Raw genomic sequence first — 22227 nt, 5'->3', positions numbered from 1 at the left:
GTCTCACGAGTAAAATAAATTGCATATCATTTGCTTAAGGGAGCCGACTGGGGTTTTATTGTGTGAAAACTACAATTGAGAAACTCTTTTTAATTTCATACCATATGTAACTTACATTGACTTCAGTGTACATGCTAAGTGCAGGGAAAATCGACCGTCTAAATATATTTAGGGGCCGTCTCAAAATACAGGTATATTTACTATAATATCACATGTATATGGGGAAATGCCATTTTTTCGCTCTTCAAAGCTATTCAAACAAAAATTACAATATACTTTTTGCTCAAATTATAATATGTGATGAGTAATACTATATTGTGCATTATATGTAAGAAACATAAAATTCTAATGTCTGGTTTCCAGAGGGAGGTTTCTCAAAATGTCAAAATTTTACTGTTTTTATGGAATACAAAAGGTGACAGTTACAAAGGATTTATTTTTTTTTTTTTAAAATTACAAAAATAATTGTGAGATTTTCAAATCTCTATGTTTAAAATTTCAAGAGCTTATAATGTATACCTGTACTTCTGTTTTTATAACATTTTTATGAACCCTTCTTAAAGACTTTCAGTTTATCCTAACGTCACAAACACACTACTACGTTGCCTATCTACCTATCGTTTGTAAAATTCCTTTAAAAAAGTAGGTATATAAAATTGTAATAAGGTTTTTAAACCTGTGATTTCTTAATTTTGTTAAATTTTATTAATCTGGTGAAAATAGTTGCTTAAAAAGGAATAAATATGCTTTATTTTACTATGATGCGCGAAGTATTACGCAATGGAAACCCCAGTCGGCCCCCTTAAATGTAGCTTCTGCGTTCTTCTAGACCTCAGCAGGCACATTTGGACCAATCAAGTATTACGTCAATGGCATTGAGATATCAGAGGGAACAACTGGCGACATATCAGCCACCAATGGAGTTGTTCATGGTCTGAATGGGGTCATGCGGAAAACAAGTCAAAAAACAGCCTATGGGTGGATCGAAAATCCAGATGATGCTACACAGAGATTTAGGTATGTGCACTTCTTTCAGAGCAGGGTATACTGTAAATCCCTTTTTGTCGACAAAACTCAATTTTGCTTAATTACTTGGCACAGTTTGAGTGCAGAAATTCCAATCGCAAATATTTTGGTTAGCAAGACGACCCAGAATTTTAGGAAAAAAAATAATGTCTGTCTGCAAACTTTCTGTTTCTGTTTACTTTCTAATTACTTTTTTATGGATGCTCTATTAAGTTCAATTTGATATGTTAGTGGATAGGCAGTAAGACGTATACTGATACTAAATTTGATTCTGTATGTTATCCTGGATGGTTGGGTAGATTCCTAATTTTATAGAGAATGAAAGAGCAAAGAGAGAAAACTGCTGAAAATGTTCCTCCTTTGAAATGTGAAAGTTCAATGTCTCCCCTGTGATTAATTAATATGTCTGTTTAGAATATCCAGAGAATAATGGATTGTGAATAAAACTTGTTGTTGATTATTAAAGTACATTTACTTAAGATGAGTTTATAATTACAAACTGTTATTAAAAATTGAAATTACAGAAGATTCTTAGATTTGATGAGCTACCTATATGTGATGGACAACATTAATGATCTTTCATCACCAGACAGATCACCACCTTGTTTGTTCCCAATGACAGTGCAATGCAAAAGATACCTATCACCCAAATGGACAAAAGGAAGAAAGATCCCTTACAAATAGAACAGGTAAATATACACTTAGCAGTTCCCACAGAATTAAAACAGGTAATTCTACACTTATCAGATCCAATAAAATTACAACTGGTAAATATGCACTTGCCAGATCCCATAGAATTACAACGGGTATACACTTATAAGATCCCCCGGAACTACAATATGCACTAATCAGATCCCATATAATTTCAATGGGTAAATAAACACTAAGCAGATCCCATAGAATTACAACAGGTAAGGATACACTTAGCAGATCCCATAGAATTAAAACAGGTAAAAAAAAAATGCTAGGCAGATCCCATAGAATTACCAGAGGTTTGTTTGTTTATTGTTTAACGTTCCTATCGAGAATTTTTCACTCATATGGAGACGCCACCACTTGCCGGTGGAGAGCTACAAATTTTGACCTATACTCGGCACTCAGGACCATTGAGCAGTGAAGGATCTTTTTCCTGCCAGCACCTACTGCGTCACGGGAAATCGGTTTATACGGTCTCATCCGAAGGACCGGTCTCCACGTCCCACAGTGGGATTCAAACCCGCGACGTAAGGATCAACTCCTTACTCCGCGATTCTAGAGCGAACGCTCCAACCACTGCGCCACGCGGGCGACTAATTACCAGAGGTAAATATACACTTAGCAGATCCCATAGAATTACCACAGGTAAATATAACACTAAGCAGATCCCCCAGAATTATAATTGGTAAATATACTCTTAGCAGATCCCCCAGAATTCAACTGGTAAATAAACACTTCGCAGATCTCATAGAATTACAACGAGTAAATATAAACTTACAAGATCCCATAGAATGATAACGGGTATATAAACACTTATCAAACAATCCCACAGAATTATAATCAGTAAATATAAACTTAATAGTTCCCCGATAATTACAACGCGGCTAAATATATACATATCAGACAATCCCACAGAATTACAATGAGTAATATAAACTAACTAGACAATTCCACAGAATTAAAAACGGGTCAATAGAGAAAAGCACGCTTATATAGAAAATACTTATAGTGGATTGACATAACAAAGTGGTTTTCATTGCCCTAAGCCTTAAAATATATTTTGAATTTAACGCATACAACGAATTTAGTTTATAGGGAAGCAAAATCGTCCATCTGTTTTACTGTTTACTCATTAGATCATCCCGCAGAATTACAACGGGTTGATATACATTTATTAGACAATCCCACAGAATAACAGGTAACTATACACTTATGAGACAATCGTACAGAATTACAACGGATTGATATACATTTATTAGACAATCCCACAGAATAACAACGGGTAACTATACACTAATGAATTACAACAACAAATATACATTTATCAGATGGACTTTTGAGCTTGAATACTGTTCGTTATCTCCATATATTTCATCCCACAAAATTTCAACGGATAAATTTACACATATCTGATCTCAAAGAATCTCAAAAGATGAATATAGCTTTATCAGATTTCACATAACAACAACAGGTGTGTATTCATATCAGATTCTACAGGAAATTTTCATCTAAAGGTTGCCCCTATCACCACCACTTTTTGTTGCAGAATGCTCAGAGCCTCCAACATTGTTCTAATTTTAAACTTTTTTAATCATTAAAAGTGCATAAGATTGCAAACAGAATACAATTGGTTTAACTTTAAACTTATTTTTTAATTCAGATTCTTAAAGCTCATTATATTCCTAATAGAGCTATTTTTACCGACTGCATTTCTCATAATGAAGAATTTACCAATGCAAGAGGTCAACCGTTGACCTTTAGGAAGTCGTCAGATAACAATGGTAAGTTACACGTAAAGTTTCCAAAGCTGGTGCTGTTGTTGTAATATAATGTGTCTGTTACTCATCTATAATTTCTTCCTTAATCAAATTACATAATGAATAAATCATTTGCATTTTTTTAATTTACTGATAACTGAAATACCTTGGTAAACATTACAATTCAGCAAAAAGTATCCATCAATATACAGAAACAATCTATTTTGCTGATACATGGTTAAAAAAAACCCCAAACTTTATTATGTAATTTTAAAGAAATTTTAGACCAACACAGTGTTAAATGTACTAAAACATTTATTTTGTCAATCTGTGATCTTACAATCATTTCTTAAATATATAACTCATGTAACTTAACATTAAAGTCAGCTTACAGTAAAACAGGCTTATAATGAAGTGCCAGTCACGGATGATTTTGCTTTGTTGTAAACATTATACACATATCACATGGCTTCGAGCATGTCATACCAAAATATTTGCCCCAAGGTTACAGGAAAGCCCTGGAGTGTAATGTCACCAGATGCCGAAGGCATAATCCAAAAATGCTTTCATGACGTTAAGAATTCGCTCCGTTGTTTAACAACCGACATCATAAAATCTCGAACCCGAACTATAATGTGTAGCATAAAAGCGCGTGAGGATGATCGGGAGGGTGTTATAACTGCTTCCGTCGGGTGATAAAACCGTTCGAGGCGTGTTATATAACTGTTTCCGGTATGATTCAGCATTCTTCTGGGTTAATAGTATACATACATCACATGGCTTCGAGGGTGACATACCAGAATATTTGCCCCAAGGTGACAGGAAAGCTTTGGAGTGTTATGTCACCCGATGCCGAAAGCAGAGGGTGACACAACACTCCAGGGCTTCCTTGTCAGCGAGGGGCAAATATTCTGGTAAAGTCACAGGGAAAGCCATGTGGTATATGTTATATAACTTTTTTTAAAATTAAAAAATCGTCTAAAATCGTTAAAGTTCAGACAAAAATCCAAGAATGCTTTCATGACGTTAAGAATTACGCTCAGTTGTTTACGTTTGCCTAGCAACCGAATTCATAAAATCTGGAACCCGAGCTATAATGTGTATCATAAAAGCACTTTAGGATGATCGGGAGGGTGATATAACTGCTTCCGTCGGGTGATATAACTTTTTCCGGCATGTTATATAACTGTTCCGGTGTGATTCGGCATTCTTAAGGGTTTATAGTGAAACTTACTGCATTTGTGACATAATGGGAAAACTTATTTAAAAACTGTTATATAATTCCTTATATCTGTTACGTGCACAATATATTTTAAAGGCAAGGGGAATGAAAAGCATCTCATGAGAGGCAACTCTAAACCATTTTTCATCTACATAAAATGATTGTTCGTGTAGCAATCTTATAAGCTGGTTGGTCAGTGTTTTCATTTTTTTTTTCATAATGATAATAAGTCAAAATGATTCCTTCCTGATTACAGTGTATGTTAACAGTGACGGTGTGAGTGCAGCCATTATTGAAGGAAATATAACGGTGACCAACGGAGTGGTGCACGTGGTCGATCAGCTGTTGGGATTCGTGTACAATAACGTTCGTGAACAAATTCTACAAGAGGGAACGTAAGTTGAATTTCTTTGGGAGTCCTAGCATTTGGTTAATTGGATTAAAGAATGACAAGAGATTTTGTTGTTTTTTTTCTGTAAACTCAAAAGTTTCTGGATTTCTAAAAATCTTTCCTTTTTTTTCATTGGAATGTTTTCCTCTACTTCTTTCGAAAAGTATGTTAACTCAATATTTAGTATATCTGCAATATAAAATTTAACCGTTGTTTAATTTTTTCTGGAAATTTCAAATATCAGTTCCAAACAGAAATTATCTCTTAAACATTAATCCAATCCCTTCCAAAGAAATAATGTAAACTTAAAAAAAAACTTGGTTATTCATATTTGAAACTACAGGCCTGGGAATAATAATAACTTTGCTTTATTCATAATATAAACGTGAATTCATGACATTAAGCATGATCACTGTAACAGTGTCTTATAAGTAAGCTGGATGTCCTTATATTTATTCAAATTCATTTTATTGTATTTTTTATTCTTGTATCATTTATTATTTATTTTAAGGAAATTTGACCAGCTGATAAATCTAGGCACGGAGATCACAAGGCTTACCCTGGCGAAGCCCTCGGGGGTAACTGTTTTCGTGCCTCTTGACAGTGCCTTCCAGAAAATCGCTAACATACCCTGGGTCAACTTAAACAGTAACCAGATACTAATAAATACGGTGACTATCTAGGCTACTTCAAAGCCAAAATAAATCATCATTTTTATTCAGATATTGACATATTCACATATTGAAAAGTGGGTGAACTCAATTTTTTATTTGAAAACTGAGTTACTCCCTTTTTCATCCATACCTTTAAAAGTTGTTAGTCTTTAGACCTCAGTCATTGTCAGAATTATTTTCTTTTATGTATGCCCTTCACGCAACATTCTTAAGGCTACAGAAAGGGGGCCGGGCCTAATTTATACGGGAAATGCTTACTGTGCCATCACACAAAATGAGAATTCTTCAAAATATTAGGAAATGAAATAATTTACGATTTTAGACTGTATAAGAGCAATGAACTATACCAAAACTCATTGCTGCATTAATTTTTTGTCGCTGGTTTAATCCCACACAAGAAAATATTAACAAATTATTTATCGCAATGCACTTGTCGACATGACGTCATCATGAAGAGATTTAACCCCCTTATGTGTAGTGAGAGGCAGATAGAGTAATATTTTTACAATGAAAATGCATTTTATTGTTAAAAGAATATTATTTTGAAATATTAGTTAGACCATGAATACCAATGCAAAACTTTTGTTTAGTACCGCTATTTAATTATTATAACAAAATCTATTTAATTAATTATACCGGCCCGCGTGGCGCAGTGGTTAGAGCGTCTGCTCTAGAGTCGCGAAGTAAGGAGTTGATCCTTACGTCGCGGGTTCGAATCCCACTGTGGGACGTGGAGACCGGTCCTTCGGATGAGACCGTATAAACCGAGGTCCCGTGTCGCAGTAGGTGCTGGCACGATAAAGATCCCTCACTCCTCAATGGCCGTAAGTACCGAGCATAGGACAACATTTGTAGCTCTCCACCGGCAAGTGGTGGCGTCTCCATATGAGTGAAAAATTCTCGAGAGGGACGTTAAACAACATACAAACAAACAAATTAATTATACCGTGTTATTGTGTACAGGGTTAGTGTGTTTAACATCGAGGTGCCTCATTAAATTGCCTTTTCGCAATTGCAAGGGCTTACACTTAACAGATCTTGGCCATTTTTTGAATATACATGAAGGAAATATTCCTTAACTTTAAAAGTTGTTGTTTTTGTAAATTGGAGAGCATTACTTAATAGATATATAAAATGTTTTGTGAAAGTAACACATATTTCAACTTGAACCTAATTACTTGAATTTCAAATGATAAAATTTGAATTTCATTTGAAGCAACAGCATTTTTCATAATTTACAGGATATGTAAAATCGACTTATCACTTAATTTTTAAATTTAAATTAGGGTATGCCCTTGTGATATTGAAATTTGTGCATGAACTCCGAAAATACGTATTATGTGCATTTATCACGTGACTGGCTAAGCAAGTGACAAAACTAAATTCAATACAGAGTGGGGTGTGCTATGGTATTTCAAATAATAATACAGTCATTTAATAATGTAATAGTTTTACAGAAATAAATACAGTTTTCAAATGTATCTATTTGGGTAATTCCTTATTTCGTCAATTTCTTCACAGTACGCATTAACAGTGCTACTCAGTGGTTAAATAACAGCATTACCGCATCCTAAGATTGTAGTGGATACGACTGAACAAAAGGCTATGATTATGAAGAATATGCCAGCCTAATGGCCATGCAATGATAAACAGCCATTACTTCTTATGGTGTTTTCAATTGACCCAGATATCTAGCTTAGTAAGTAGGGTAGCTGCTATGGCTATGATCTTTAATGCAGCCAAGATTATTATACCCGCACTTTCTAAAGAAAGTTCGGGTATATTGTTGTTACTCATGTCTGTCCGTCCGTCCGTCCGTCCGTCCGTCTGTCACACTCTTATTTCTCAAACTCCTCTTACATTTTACACAGTAGCCTAATCATCTTTTGGGAGATGTTTGGTGGTGTCATGTAGATGTGCAGTAAAGTTTCGGAATTTTCATTTTCACCATGGGGGTCAAATGGGGGTTGAAAAATGATGTTTTTTATGCAAAAAGCCCATGGTTCCCTGAACTCCTCTTACATGTTACACAGTAGCCTAATCATCTTTTGGGAGATGGTTAATGGTGTCCTGTAGATGTGCAGTAAGGTTTCGGAATTTTCGTTTTCACCCTGGGGGTCAAATGGGGGTCGAAAAATGACGTTTTTCATGCAAAAAGCCCATGGTTCCCTGAACTCCTCTTACATTTTACACAGTAGCCTAATCATCTTTTGGGAGATGGTTGGTGGTGTCCTAGAGATGTGCAGTAAGGTTTCGGAATTCTTATTTTCCCCTGGGAGTCAAATGGGGGTCCATTTTTTTAAAAAAAATATTTAACATGTTTATTATAAACATCCTGGTTCCCAGAACTTCCCTTATATCTAATGCACTAGCCTTAAAACATATCATTTGGAAGATGATTGATTCTGTCCTGTGGATGTGTAAAATGGTTTTAAAATTTGCATTTCCATGTAGATAGCAAATAGGGGCAGGAAAAAAAATGGCCCCTCCCTAACCCATGGGGTCATGATTTGTACAAACTTGAATCTACACTTCTTGGGAATGTTTCCATATTAATCATGCTTTTGTTGTTCTTAAAAAAAAGAATTTTGAAAATTTTTTTTCCTTTTAAATCTCTATAAAAATTTGATCCCTTATTGTGGCCTGACCCTTTCCTCGGAGGTCATGATTTGAAAACTAGAAATATGTCCATAGAACATAAATGCCCCGCCGAATGTATATTACTAATGCAACATGAAAATTTGTATGAGTGTATGAAGTTTGATGAGAATATCTTGAACAGTTTCTTTAAAATTGAAACTAAAATCTAAAAAAAAAATGGATATAGATGATAAATTCTCACAAAATTATGTATAAGTGCATGCTTACATAAAAATATCTTAGATTGTTTCTTTAAAACTAAGCAAAATACAAATTAAAGAGAAGGGAGGTCAAGGTCACAGGAAAGTGGAAGGTGAAAAGTTTTTGATGCAGTTGCTCTCACTAATACATATCAGCATATTAGGTTTGATAAAAATATCTTGAATGATTTATTTAAAACTGAGCTTAACACTTATTTGAGAAAAGAGAGGTCAAGGTCAAAGGAAAGGTTGAGGTCAAAATGCTGATGCAGTTGAAAAGCTTATATCAGTATGAATTTACTATTAGCATAGAAGTTCAATAAAAATATCAGAAATGATTTATTTAAAACATAGATAAACACTAATTTAAAAAAGTGAGGTCAAGGTCAAAGGAAATGTTGAGGTCAAAATGCTGATGCAGTTGAAAAGCTTATATCAGTATGTATTTACTATTAGCATAGAAGTTCAATAAAAATATCAGAAATGGTTTATTTAAAACATAGATAAACACTAATTTAAAAAAGTGAGGTCAAGGTCAAAGGAAAGGTTGAGGTCAAAATGCTGATGCAGTTGAAAAGCTTATATCCGTATGTATTTACTATTAGCATAGAAGTTCAATAAAAATATCAGAAATGGTTTATTTAAAACATAGATAAACACTAATTTAAGAAAAGTCAGGTCAAGGTCAAAGGAAAAGTCAAGGTCAAAAAAGTTGATGCAATTGATATCTCTCAGCAGTATATATCAGCATAAGAAGTTTGATAAATATATCTTGAATTGTTTATTCAAAACTGATCTAGACACTAATTTAAGAAAAGTAAGGTCAAGGTCAAAGGAAAAGTCAAGGTCAAAAATTTTGATGCAGTTGAAAAGCTTACATCAGTATGTATCAGCATATGACGTTTTATTGAAGTCGGACATGACAAACACTATATGCCTCGGCCATATTCATGGCAGGGCATAAAAAACTTGAATCTACACTGTCTATATGAGGATGTTTCCATATCAAAATGACTAACAAGCAAATTCAAAGAATTGTGGTCCCCTGCTTTCCGTGTCCTAGTGGATGGGATGCCATTATTTATGACATATTGTTTCAAATATGCACGCCCTATCATATGTCATTCAAAAGTAATCACCAAAGTTAAAATTTTTGAAAATTAGGTAAAACATCAAGGTCAAGGGGTAAAAAAATCATAGCATGCTTGGAAACATCTTGTTACAGGTAATGTACATGTCAAATATAAAAGTCCTATCTCTTCACAATCAAAAGTTATAAGGAAATATAACATTTTTGAAAAGTAGGTTAAACTTCAAGGTCATTGTCACAGAGTCAAAAGTCATGATATATTTAGAAAGGTCTTATCACAGGTAATATACATGTATAATATGAACGCCCTATCTTTTCTCTTTCAAAATGATCATTTAAAATAATGTTAAATTTTTTGAAAAGTAGGTCAAACTTCAAGGTCAAGGTCATGGGTTCAAAAATCATGGTATGTTTAGAAAGTTCTTGTAGGTAATGTACATGTGAAATATGAAAGCACTATCTCTTATTATTCAGAAGTTATGACCAAGGTTAAATTTATTGTGACAGACGGACAGACTGACAAACAGACAGACAAATGAGATTTAATGTCCCCTAGGTCCCTTTTGTGAAAACGGACGACAATTATGCCTTTGCTGTTCATGAAGATTTATGATGGAAAAAATCCCCTGCATTTTTCTGTGTAAATCATTGGATCCCCATATGTTGCCCCACCCTACCCCAGTGGGTCATAATTTTAACAAATTTGAAGCTACACTAAGTCTATGTAAAGAAAGTTTCAACTTTTTGGGCCCAGTCAGTGGTTCTTGATAAGACTTTTTTAAAATGATACCACCAAATTTTCACTAATTCTTGATTATCCCCCCTTGAAAAAGGGTGTGACCCTTCACTTGAACAAACTTGAATCCCCTTTACCCGAAGATGCTTTGTGGCAGGGTTGGTTGAAATTGACCCAGCGGTTCTAGTGAAGAAGACAAAAATGTGAAAAGTTTACAGGCAGACAGATGGATGACAAACAAAATGTGATCAGAAAACCAGAAAAACTCAAGTGAGCTAAAAACTGATGATCACAAGTACTTGTAAAGAGTTACAGTATTTGAAAAGCAGGGTTTTTTTTTCATGCATTGTTTTCAGAAGCTGAAAAGGTATGACTTGTATCCATGTTGAAAAACCTTCACATTTCAGAAAACAGTATGATTAAAAATAGTTAATCAAGGTGCTTTGAGTAGCAAAATAAGCTAAACTTGTATAGCTAATTCAACCACAGAGCTTAGTGAATTTTAAAATGCACAACTTTTAAACTCTTAATCATTCTTAAAATATTTATATCATCATTTCTGATTCAAGGGAGAACTAGAGATATGATCAGAAGTATATCCGTTGACTAATAAACATGTACATGTATATTGTGTTTTTTAAGTCATTAATGTTTGTTTGTTGTTAAATGTCCCTCTTGGGAATTTTTCACTCATGCGGAGACACCATCACTTAAAAATAATGAAGACGTACAAGTCGGATTTGAGGGTAACATTCATTTTAGGAATTTTCAACAATTAAGACGTAAAGAGATAACTCCTTCCCCTTGCCCCTTCCCCTTCCCAGACCCCTGTTTGTTCATGTATGCAAACTAGTCTAATACTTTGGTTTGACATAAAAAAAAAAATGTGAATATATACAAATAGTTTAATGGTCCATCTCTTTGAATGATTTTCATTCCTAATTCTAGGAGGGTACATGGGTTGACCCAAATCCATGAATGAAATGTCAAGTAATCTTATCATTGATGCACTTTTATTTAATTTGATGTAGTCATATTATGAACATTTCCAGTTCATTAAGAGAGTGGGGATGACCCCTTAAACCATTAGATGTACATAACATAATAACACAAGAAACAAAATTATGTATAGTCAAATGGAAAAGTTTCCTACTATTTAGGAGTCACATGATCATTTGTCATTTCAGGGACAGGGAGCGGCTAGGGAGATTGGAACCCCCCCCCCCTTGGAATTTGCAGTTATTTAAATAGGACTATATACTGATTTACAGAAGCAAATAAAAAATGACTTTGGATGCCCTCCCCATTTAAAAACATGGACCCCACCATCATTGTTTTTATTTTGTTTGTTTGTTTTTTTGTTTTGTTTTGTTTTTTTTTTTTGCTCCTCAGGAAATTCTGGGCTGGAATTTTTTTGGACCGAGGTGTGGACCCCCCCTCCCCCCCCCCCCCCCCCCCCCGAAAAAAAATTCCCGGATGAATGTTATGTCGACAACGGGAGATAACTCTTAAGAATGTGAAATTCGTCTATGATCCACTCTCTACCATCGGCTCATACATTCAGTGTCTGAGAGAGAAACGAACGACAACTCTGCATAGGAGATTGCCGATAATCTTTGATCCTTTTTAAACTTTAACCTAACCATTTGCATTTCGGTTTATTTTACCTCAATCTATACTTAAACTTGTACTTACCGACTGTCATAGGTCCTGTCAACTTCATTAAATATAATCCAATTAAAACACAAAATGAATTAATTTCCACTGATATACATGTAACACTGCACCATGTCACATGGCATGTGCAATCTAAAAATGATAATGGTAAAACTAGTACTAGTACTGGTAGGGTGACGCAAGCCCAGTGTGATGTAGAAATTTTCAAAAAGGTGTTCACATACATGTACAGTACAAGAACAAATTTTAAATTATCATAACAAACGATGTTTTAACATAACTTTGCCATCTAGGCCTATTTCCAAAAACAGGCAAATTGTGTGTGTGTTGGGGGGGGGGGGGAGACAAAATTGATTGGGTATGGCTTTTCAAAGAGGTTTTTGCCTAATCAAATACTAAAAAAAGTTTGCACATTTTGATAAATTCATCAAAAACGCTTTGTACTAAAATAATATTATTTGTTGTTGAGAAAATAAATCTAAAAAGTTCCAATTATGGGCCAAAAATTTATATCCCCCCTTTTATCAAAACCTAATTTACATCATTAATTAAATTCTGTTATTTCAGACTGGTAATGAATTAAGTATATGAAATGCGTATAAGAGGTTCATGGGTCACATGGTCAACTGAGCATTTTATGCTCGATTTGACGAATACATGTACTGTGTAAATTATAGAATTATTTGGACTATTTCCTTGGTAAGCCCAATATGAATGAGTGTGCATTTAGAGGCAAAGACCTTAGTGCGGGTATTACTGTCTCATGACAGCATCTAGTTTCACTGTTTTTTTTTTCAGGTGCTTTGGCTGCATGTTCTAGTACCCAACAACCCAATTATTATCTCCTCCTTGCCAGCATTAAGCGGATATGAAAGTCGTCAATACAGACGAACCATTTATAATGGCGAGAGTGTCACCATTTATAATGAAAGAAATGGTAAATAGTTGCAGACTATTTAAGATCAGACCAGTAAGAAAGAGTATGCATTGGACGAATTTTTAACCTGCTGAGCAGACCCCCCCCCCCCTCCAAAAAAGAAAACAAAATGAGAATTAAAAAATATTCTCTTGGTTTTAGAATTGCTATTTTGATTTATATATATTCATGTTTATATAGGGGATTTAAGAAGGAGAAAACACGGTGATTTCATATCAACCCTTGTCCATTTATTAATTATAATATTTTCTAGACGAAAAAAATTTACAAAGCAATGCCATTTCTATTTTAAGAAATCTGGGTACAGGGAGATAATGTGAAGGCTCGCGTGATCCGACCGGATGTAAAGACTGTTAACGGCATGATCCACATCATTGATTCCGTTCTAGGAATCCCCTACCTGGATCTCCCCATGCTGATCTGTCATGACATTTGGCTACTGTAAGTGCAGTTAGGTCATAAACAATGATGATCAATAACCATTACATCCTTGAGTGAATGACAAAAATATTGGACTTAAGTGACATACCAGTCGTTCTTTTTATCGTAAGACTGTGTTTCAGAACCTTCAATTTTTATATCTTTAACATGTCTTTCAATATAGGCGTACATACGACTATATGAGAAGAGTGGGACTAAAAAATTACCTGACGGACAGCAGATTCACGGCAGAGAAGTGCAATTTTGAGATATATGGCTACCCTCCAAATTACGGATCAGCCGTGCTCACCAATCAGGGAACGAACTGCCCTACATACTGTAGCCAGGCCCAATATCAGAACCAGTACCCCTGTAACACAGCACAGTGTCAGACAAACACAGAGGTGTCCACCACGTGTCCCACTTATTGTGCCCAGGCGAATTACCAGAACCAATACCCATGTAATACAGCCAAATGTGCCAATACCAACATTGGAGGGGGAACAACCTGTCCAACATATTGTTCACAGTCCCAGTATGCTAATCAGTTTCCGTGTAACTCGGACATTTGTATGACTGGGGGGTCTAACTGTCCCGCCTACTGTTTACAGCCCCAGTACGCAAAATCCCAGCAATGCTTAACTTGTAATGGTGACTCAACAGCCCAGTGCCAGAATGTGAGCTACTGCAGCGACCCAAGCAATGCTAACAAAAGTCTGTGCAACACGTATCCATGCAACATGCTGAATGGCATGAATACAGGATCACAGACCTCCTCCGACTACGACATGGGGTACTGCGGATCGACCAGTGTGACGTGTGAATTCACAGTCTTTGTTCCTAATTCCAGTGCTATAGACTACTTTTCAGTGTCACTTAATGGAAACAGAGTCATGAGAGACACGCCAAGATTTCAATATGTAAGTGGAAAGAAAATAGAAGATTCCCACTGAACCCTATCAAAGTAAAAGAGTTTCTGTTCAATTCCAGGAAGAGGGATTTTTATTCAAATGAAATATGTGGAGATAACGAACAGTATTCGAGCTCAAGAGTCCATTAAACATTACAAAATAGGAGCAGAGCAAATACTGACCTCTAAGACGTCAGAGGTGGGATCAGGTGCCATGGAGGAGTGAGCATCCCCTGCCGAACGGTCACATCCGCCATGTGCTCCTTGTCATGATCGGGAAATAACGGGAAAATCCGTCGACAGTTCAGTGTGTACATGATGGCCTAACAATTAGTATGAAAAAAGTCAGTCAGCATTGTACTTAATGATAGATTGTACTTGCTGACAAAGTCATTGTATCGACCATAGAACTTACGAAATGATGACTTTAAACGAGACTACTGATATTCTTGTTTAATCAACTTGTTTGTCAATAACTTACCTCGTTTTAGAAATTGTTCATACGTAGAGCATCTCCGGCGTATCGAATCAACTGACAGATATAAACCCCATATGCATATGATAAGGGTATAGTGCTGCGTAAGTAAGGGAAGTTGACGATTGAAAAGTTAAAGTTTTCACGTTTATCATAAAGCTTTTTTGCTCAAGTGATCAAAAGTTTAAAAATTAACCTTTCTCACATAAACTGCATATTCATTCTGTAAACCATCTATGTTTATTACAGTTTATAATATACAGAATTGTATATAAAAACCTAGAGAAAAACTTCTAAATATGCTCGAGTAGGTCATGTATTTTGCAATTTGAATCCTTATAAAAGCATTTCTCATAAATAACTATTTTATAATAAATCTGCAAGATGTAGTTCTGTACCTCACTACGTCTATGTTGTACATTTGGGCCTACGAAGCGTTCTTTGCAGGTGTTTTGGTGCTGATAGAAGGGTTTTCTTAAAGATTCCCTCAAGAGGTTTGTGATCCTAGTGCACTCTGATTCTCACTTGCCCATACATGTACTCGTCGAACCTTTCACACCCAAGTACGATGGTGAGATATTCCTTTTCAATTTTTGCGTATCTTTACTGTGTTTGTGTCATGGTCTTGTCGTGGTCTCTATTGTCAGCTCTTTGTGTATTGCTTTTCCAGTTACAGATGGACGTTTTCATTCAGCTGAATCATGTTCATCTTTTCAGAAGCTTCTGTGGACAAAAGAGGGTATTGTTTGATATCAACAATTTGGAATTCTAGCTTGTACTGCATCCGTTTAGCTCACTATTTATTATCGCTTGTTCAACGGGTTTCATTCGTGACCAATCATAGAGTGTAAGTTTTGAATTAATCTTTTGCATTGGTGGATCTCTATTTGGTGCAATATTTCAAAAGTCTTTGTAGCTTGTAAGGTTCATGTTAAACAGGTATCTATTTGGCATTTCATTTCATGTACGTTTTTCTGTTCTACAAGTTTCATTTTCATGTCGACAAACTATTGATTTCCAGAGGAACTAGATGAAATCCCGCGCAAGCGCGGGGAATTGAATTTAAACCACTACCGACAGAAAAAAATTCAATAATATATATATTGTAATTTCTACTGACAGCCTACAGGCTTATAGCAGGAAGAAATACTTTGTTCAAAATCCCGCATGAAGTAGAAGTACGTCTCCACCCCCACCCCACCCCACTTTGTAAAACTTAAATAACAATTTCATTAAGTTCATTAATTGACGTTTATTGTGAAACCTGTTATATACTATGTTATGGATATTGTATATACTGTACTGTATACTGTACTTCAGATACTCTTATTTCATTTGTGTCAAGAAATGCACATTTTACTGAGAAATTGATTTTTTTTTGGGGGGGGGGGGGTTAAAAATTCACAGGTACATGGGTCTTGGTTTATATTTAGGTATGCACCTTATTGATATATAAAAACTGTACCTTACCTCTTTTTTTCCTTAAAAATCAATAAGGTACATACATGTTTATAATCCAAGATCCAAGTACCTGTGTAAAAATTAGCTTTTATATAACGCCCTATTAATACACTGGCGGATTTAGAGGGGGGTCCAGCCCCCTCCCGTTTTGTGTCCAAAATATACATAAAATTTAATAATCAATTTTTTTTGGTGTGTCCGTGGGCCCCTACCCCAAACTGCCCCCCCTTTTTTTTCAAAATTCCTGGATCCGCCACTGGAATAGGCCGAGTATTTGATACAAAAGACTGTATTTTGGAAAAAAAAAACTGAAATGTATTGAATAAAGCACACAATTTTACAGCATAATTGTATTTGAATGCCTTGTTCATTCATGTAAGCAGGTTTGTACTTCGGGTTCGTTGCCAGGATGCTCTCAGTGAGGAATATGATTATACAAATTTTACCGATAAATTTATTAGGAAAACCTACTTAATATATATGTAATAGTCTTTCGATATATAAATATTTTCACAACTTACGGTGTTATCAATGATTTACCATTATTTCAATAACCATTCACACAAAAACTTTTTTTATGTTAAAGCAGCTATATTATTTTCTTTTAAACATCGGGCTCGATGCTATATGATGTTCTAGAAGCTTCCGTCAATATTGCGATCGGTGAATGACGAAAACAATTTGCACATTTTCCTTTTTAATCGGTTATGACAACTTATTTCTTTTATATCATTTAAATCAAGTTTTGATTAAATAATTCAGTAATGACGTTTAATGAATAAATAAACGATTGCTTGTTGCCAGTTTCTTTAAAAACTGCCAGTAACTTAGATCCGCCAACCGAAAACGCCACCGTACTGACGTTTTTGCTATTTCATGGCTGTTTATAGAAAATAAAAGTAGACTTTTTATTTAATGTACGATACTTACAATGCAAGTGAAATCTAAATATACTTTACGGACATCATCTTGTATCGTATGTATTATTAGAGGAGTAAGTAAGAACTCTGGTGCACCCGTTTCGGAGTTTATTTGCAAAATTTATTAATTCATAAGTATAGATGTACGGATCAAATGCTGTGTGTAACTTTAAAAGCTGAATCCTCAGAATAAGCGTCATCCTCAGAGTCGCTATTGTATTAGCCAACTAAATTCACTCAGCGTTTTCCAGGTTTTTTTCCCTAATGCTACATTGTCTGTTTTCTTAGAATTGCTTCCTGGTGTTTGTTTGCAGATTTTCACGAAATTATTCATTTTGTCACACTTGCTGTCATTATTTAATTAACTAATCAATAATATTAACTGCATTATAAACTCGTTCATGCTTTCTAAGTTTTACTATATCTATGTATTTGTTCTTTTTGATGGTTGAAATAGGAAAATTCATTGTTATTATATTTATGTTGTATTTTAATTAACCTTATTAATAAATTGCTTAACACTGAAGGTAATTATCAACGTTCGGCAGGGGATGCTCACTCTTCCATGTCACCTGATCCCATCTCTGGTATTTAAGAGGTTCGAGTTTGTTCTGCTCCTGATTTGTATTGTTTTTATGGACTACTGTTCGTTATCTCCATATATTTCACTAAAAAGCTGCTCAAATTATGATTATGTTTCAGCTGTTTAAGAGACTTATTGCTCCAGGGCGTATTTTCATAGAGAAGCTGGGGAATGGAACCCATGAGATTAGAATGATTTCTGGAGAGACTGTTATTCTCGTTAAATCAAACCAGAGAGGTAATTAACAGAAGCCTTGACTAAACATTAATTAATTTGTTGAGAATCCTCACTACATAAGTGTGGAGGTTACGTTTTGTATCGGTGTTAGTTATCAATGTGTGTTTGTCAAAACACAGTGTCCTTGGCACTCCGGGTTGTAGATTGTTACCTTTGGATCATTTGCTTTATTTATTGAAAAGCGCGTAAATTGTCTGTGACGTATCATTTAACGTCATTTTGATTCAAGGGTTTATTTTAGATGTCAAGAGCTGTGAATGGGGGTAACCGCTATGTAGAAAGAAAAGTCTAATTAACCAAAAACAAATGATAGAAGTATCTACTTTAGTAGTATGTAGGTTCGAATTTAAATATCGATAGACTGTGATAACTGTGAAAACTGAGAGAAGTGATATCCATAATACTAGATGAAATCCCGCGAAAGCGCGGGGGATTGAATTTTTACCACTATCGACAGAAAAGATATTGTAGTTTCTACTGACAGCCTACAGGCTTATAGCAGGAAGAAATACTTTGTTCAAAATCCTGCACGAAGTAGATGTACGTCTCTATCCCACTCCCTTTGGTAAAAACTTGAAAAATAAGCCATTAATTGACGTTTATTATGAAACCTGTTATACTATGTTATGGATATTGTACTCCGGATGCTCTTATTTCATTTCTGTCATGGATGAAAGCAGCATATAAGCACATTTTACTGATAAATTGATTTTATTTTAAAGGGGGGGGGGGTAAAAATTCACAGGTACTTGGGTCTTGGTATATAAATATGTATGTATCTTATTGTTATGTAAAAAATGTACTTTACTTTTTTTACATATCAATAAGGTACATACATGTTTATAAACCAATACCCTAGTACCTGTGTAAAAATTAGCTTCTAATGCCCGAGGAATAGGCCGATTATTTGATACAAAAGACTGTATTCAGAAAAAGAAATGAAATGTATTGATTAAAGCACAAAATTTTACAACTTTAAATGTATATGAACAATACCTTATTCATTAATTTTCTCTTTTCATATATAAGCAAGTTTATTACGAAGTACAAATTGTACTTCGGGTTCGTTGCCACGACGCTCTCAGTGAGGAATATAAACAAATTTTACCGATAAATGTATTAGGAAAACCTATGTAATTAATAGTCTTTCGATATATAAATATATTCACAACTTAAATATATTCACAACTTAAAGTGTTATCAATGATTACCATCATTTCAATGACCATTTACACAAAAGCTTCTAATGTTCATGCAGCTATAATCGTCTAGTTTTTATTAAACATCGGGCTATATGATGTTCTAGAAGCTTCCGTCAATAATAAGATCGGTGAATGACAAAAATAATTTGCACATTTCCCTTTTTAATCGGTTATCACAACTTATTTCTTTTATATCATTTAAATCAAGTTTTGATTGAATATTTCAATGATGACGTTTTATGAAATAAATAAACAATTGTTTGTTGTCAGTTTCATTCAAAATTGCCGGTAACTTAGATCCGCCAACAGGAAACACCACCGTACTCACGTTTTTGTTATTTCATGGCTGTTTATAGAAAATGAAAGTAGACTTTTTATTTAATGTACAATACCTACTATGCGAGTGAAATCTAAATATACTTTACGGACATCATCTTGTATGCAGTGTTTTGGTAGAGGAGTAAGTAAGAACTCTGGTGCACCCGTTTCGGAGTTTATTTGCAAAATTTATTAATTTAAAAGTATAGATTTAGTTTAGAATTAAGGCATCTAATGCATTAGTTTATCACATTTATCAAGCGAGAGTCGTGTATCTCAAACACACGTGACGGTCTGCAGTTAGTAGAGCATTAAGAGGTACAGATAAGGATTGTGTAGCTTATAAATATTAAAAGAACGAGGAAATTTAAACATATGTACAATATGTACATCAAATTCGTATTCTGAATGTTCACTTTTCACGTTTACTAACATCTGATATATTGAACACATCTTCATCTTTTTTAGATGTAAGGATATTCTTTGGAGGAGCATCAGCAAATGTTATCAAAATGGATGAAGGGGCAACAAATGGGGTCATGCAAATCATTGACCAGTTGTTATTTGTTCAGGAAGATCTTACATGAAACATCACATCGTCGAGTAATCTTGAGAAATTGCAAGAGATTCTGGGATAATATTGTTAAATCATGAAAACAAAAGGATTATCAGTATATGGAATGTCAGATAAAAATTAACTAATTCTTTGAGGATTATTTAAATTAAAAATTTGTGTCCCTAAAACAAATTAAATTAAGATAAGAAGTTATTACTTTTTCTGCCATTTCATCTTTCATTGTCTTTTACATTATTACTTCTATGAGCTTACAAATGTAGTACCTTTCTCCAGAAGAAAGCACGTTTTTTTCCAAAAATGGACCTTTCAATAAAGGTTCTAGAAATTTCCTTGTGTGTCCATTACAGTGGAAACTTTTACTACTAATATATAAGGTTTCAACATACATTTCCCAGATAGAAGCAGACTTGCTTTATACTGTTCATCTTTTTCAAGATGTGGAACTGGAAATATGCTTCAGCAGTTTAATTTAGCAGTCTTGTCGTATATATTGAAATCCATTTATTGGGTCTAGTGGCCTACATATGATGGGGGAAAAACAAGTTGATAAACTGATTTACATGCATATCACTTGTTTAGTAATCATATGATGTTTATTGGTTAAATGCTTTGTTTTTTTTTTTTTTGTATGATGCACAGACATGACAGGACACACATGTAAATAAAATACTTTATACTTAAATGTTTATAACCTATAGATAGTAGTAGTGGCAGCAGCACAGTAATCTCAACCTTTGCTGCTGACCAAGTATTCTTAAAAATCTAAAGATTCTACACTAATACACTAATACATCAAACATTATTCCAAAGTTTTTTCATGAAACCTTACCAAAATTTTTACATTTTGTACATACGATTAAGAAATTGTAATCAATTCATGTTAACCACACGATTCTAGCAGCACTTTCCAAGTATAATACAATACAAGCTTTCGATACAAACAAAAATTATGTTTCAAAGTATACTGTTGAACTGTTGCATCTTTGTTGTTAGAACGACAGAGGAACGGCTGATCAGGATTTCAAAACACTGCCTGTGTTCATTATAATTAAACATGATAAGAATAAATCAGCGTACCTGATTCTTCATCTTTGATTCCTTATGAATCACACATAACATTACCAGTATATGTTTTAAAAACTTGTTTACATGAATTCTCGTCACGTTGAATTTTCACTCGGCAAATACTTGATAAATAGTTATGACGTCATGGGTTTAGTATTTAACCCCCATGATAAATACTTACATGTAGCTGCCTATACCACCCAAAAACGACACGATTCGGTTTATATTATGTTTTTGAATGATTTTATTCATTTCTTGGACCTGAAATTAAATTTTAATGAAGATATTAAGAAAACATTATCTCAAAATTTCACGTCTTACAGCTTTCTCTGACGTCATATTGTATAGGCAAGAAAGACATCCGGGCGTAGTCTTAACATACCCGCGTAGGATTTATGTTCCTTGCTTAAAGGAAAGAAACAAGACGGCAGAAGAAGTGAAAAAAATATGTAGGAGAAATAAAGAAATAACATTGACCTTTCAGCTTTGTGCCTTTAAATCAGTCAATAAAAGTATTTTTATTTAAAAAAAAATCATTAAGCTTTATTTTACAGGATTAGAGAGACCTATAGTTATGCTCAATATAAATTTTTTACCGTAACCTTTTAACCTCGAAATGAAGGGGTATTTTTTAGGTCAAGAGAAGTTATGGTATAAAAATTCATAGAAGTTTCAATCTGGAATGAACTATGTTGAGATAACGAACAGTATTCGAGCTCAAAAGTCCATTAAACATTACAAAATAGGAGCAGAGCAAACACGGACCTCTAATACATCAGAGATGGGATCAGGTCCCATGGAGGAGTGAGCATCCCCTGCCGACGGTAACACCCGTCTTGTGCGCCTTGTTATGATCGGGAAATTACGTAAATTCCGTCGACAAATCAGTGTGTGAATAATGGTCTAACAATTAGTATGAAATTATGAAATTATTCAGTCAGCATTTGACTTAATGAAAGATTGTGTTCGCTGACAAGGTCATTGTATCGACCATAGAACTTACGAAATGATGA

The 22227-nt window shown here is 34.5% G+C and overlaps 1 pseudogene; it reads left to right on the top strand.

Moving 5' to 3' along the window:
* LOC133198262 (uncharacterized) overlaps positions 1-20210 on the top strand; it is a 33053-nt pseudogene extending 12843 nt beyond the window's left edge.
* The last annotated feature ends 2017 nt before the right edge of the window (positions 20211-22227 follow it).

The sequence above is a fragment of the Saccostrea echinata genome, unplaced genomic scaffold, assembly GCF_033153115.1.
Source record: "Saccostrea echinata isolate AGI-Se365-2 ecotype Australia unplaced genomic scaffold, CSIRO_AGI_Sech_v1 ptg000033l, whole genome shotgun sequence".
Lineage (NCBI taxonomy): Eukaryota > Metazoa > Mollusca > Bivalvia > Ostreida > Ostreidae > Saccostrea > Saccostrea echinata.
This window is presented reverse-complemented; position numbering and strand designations above follow the sequence as displayed.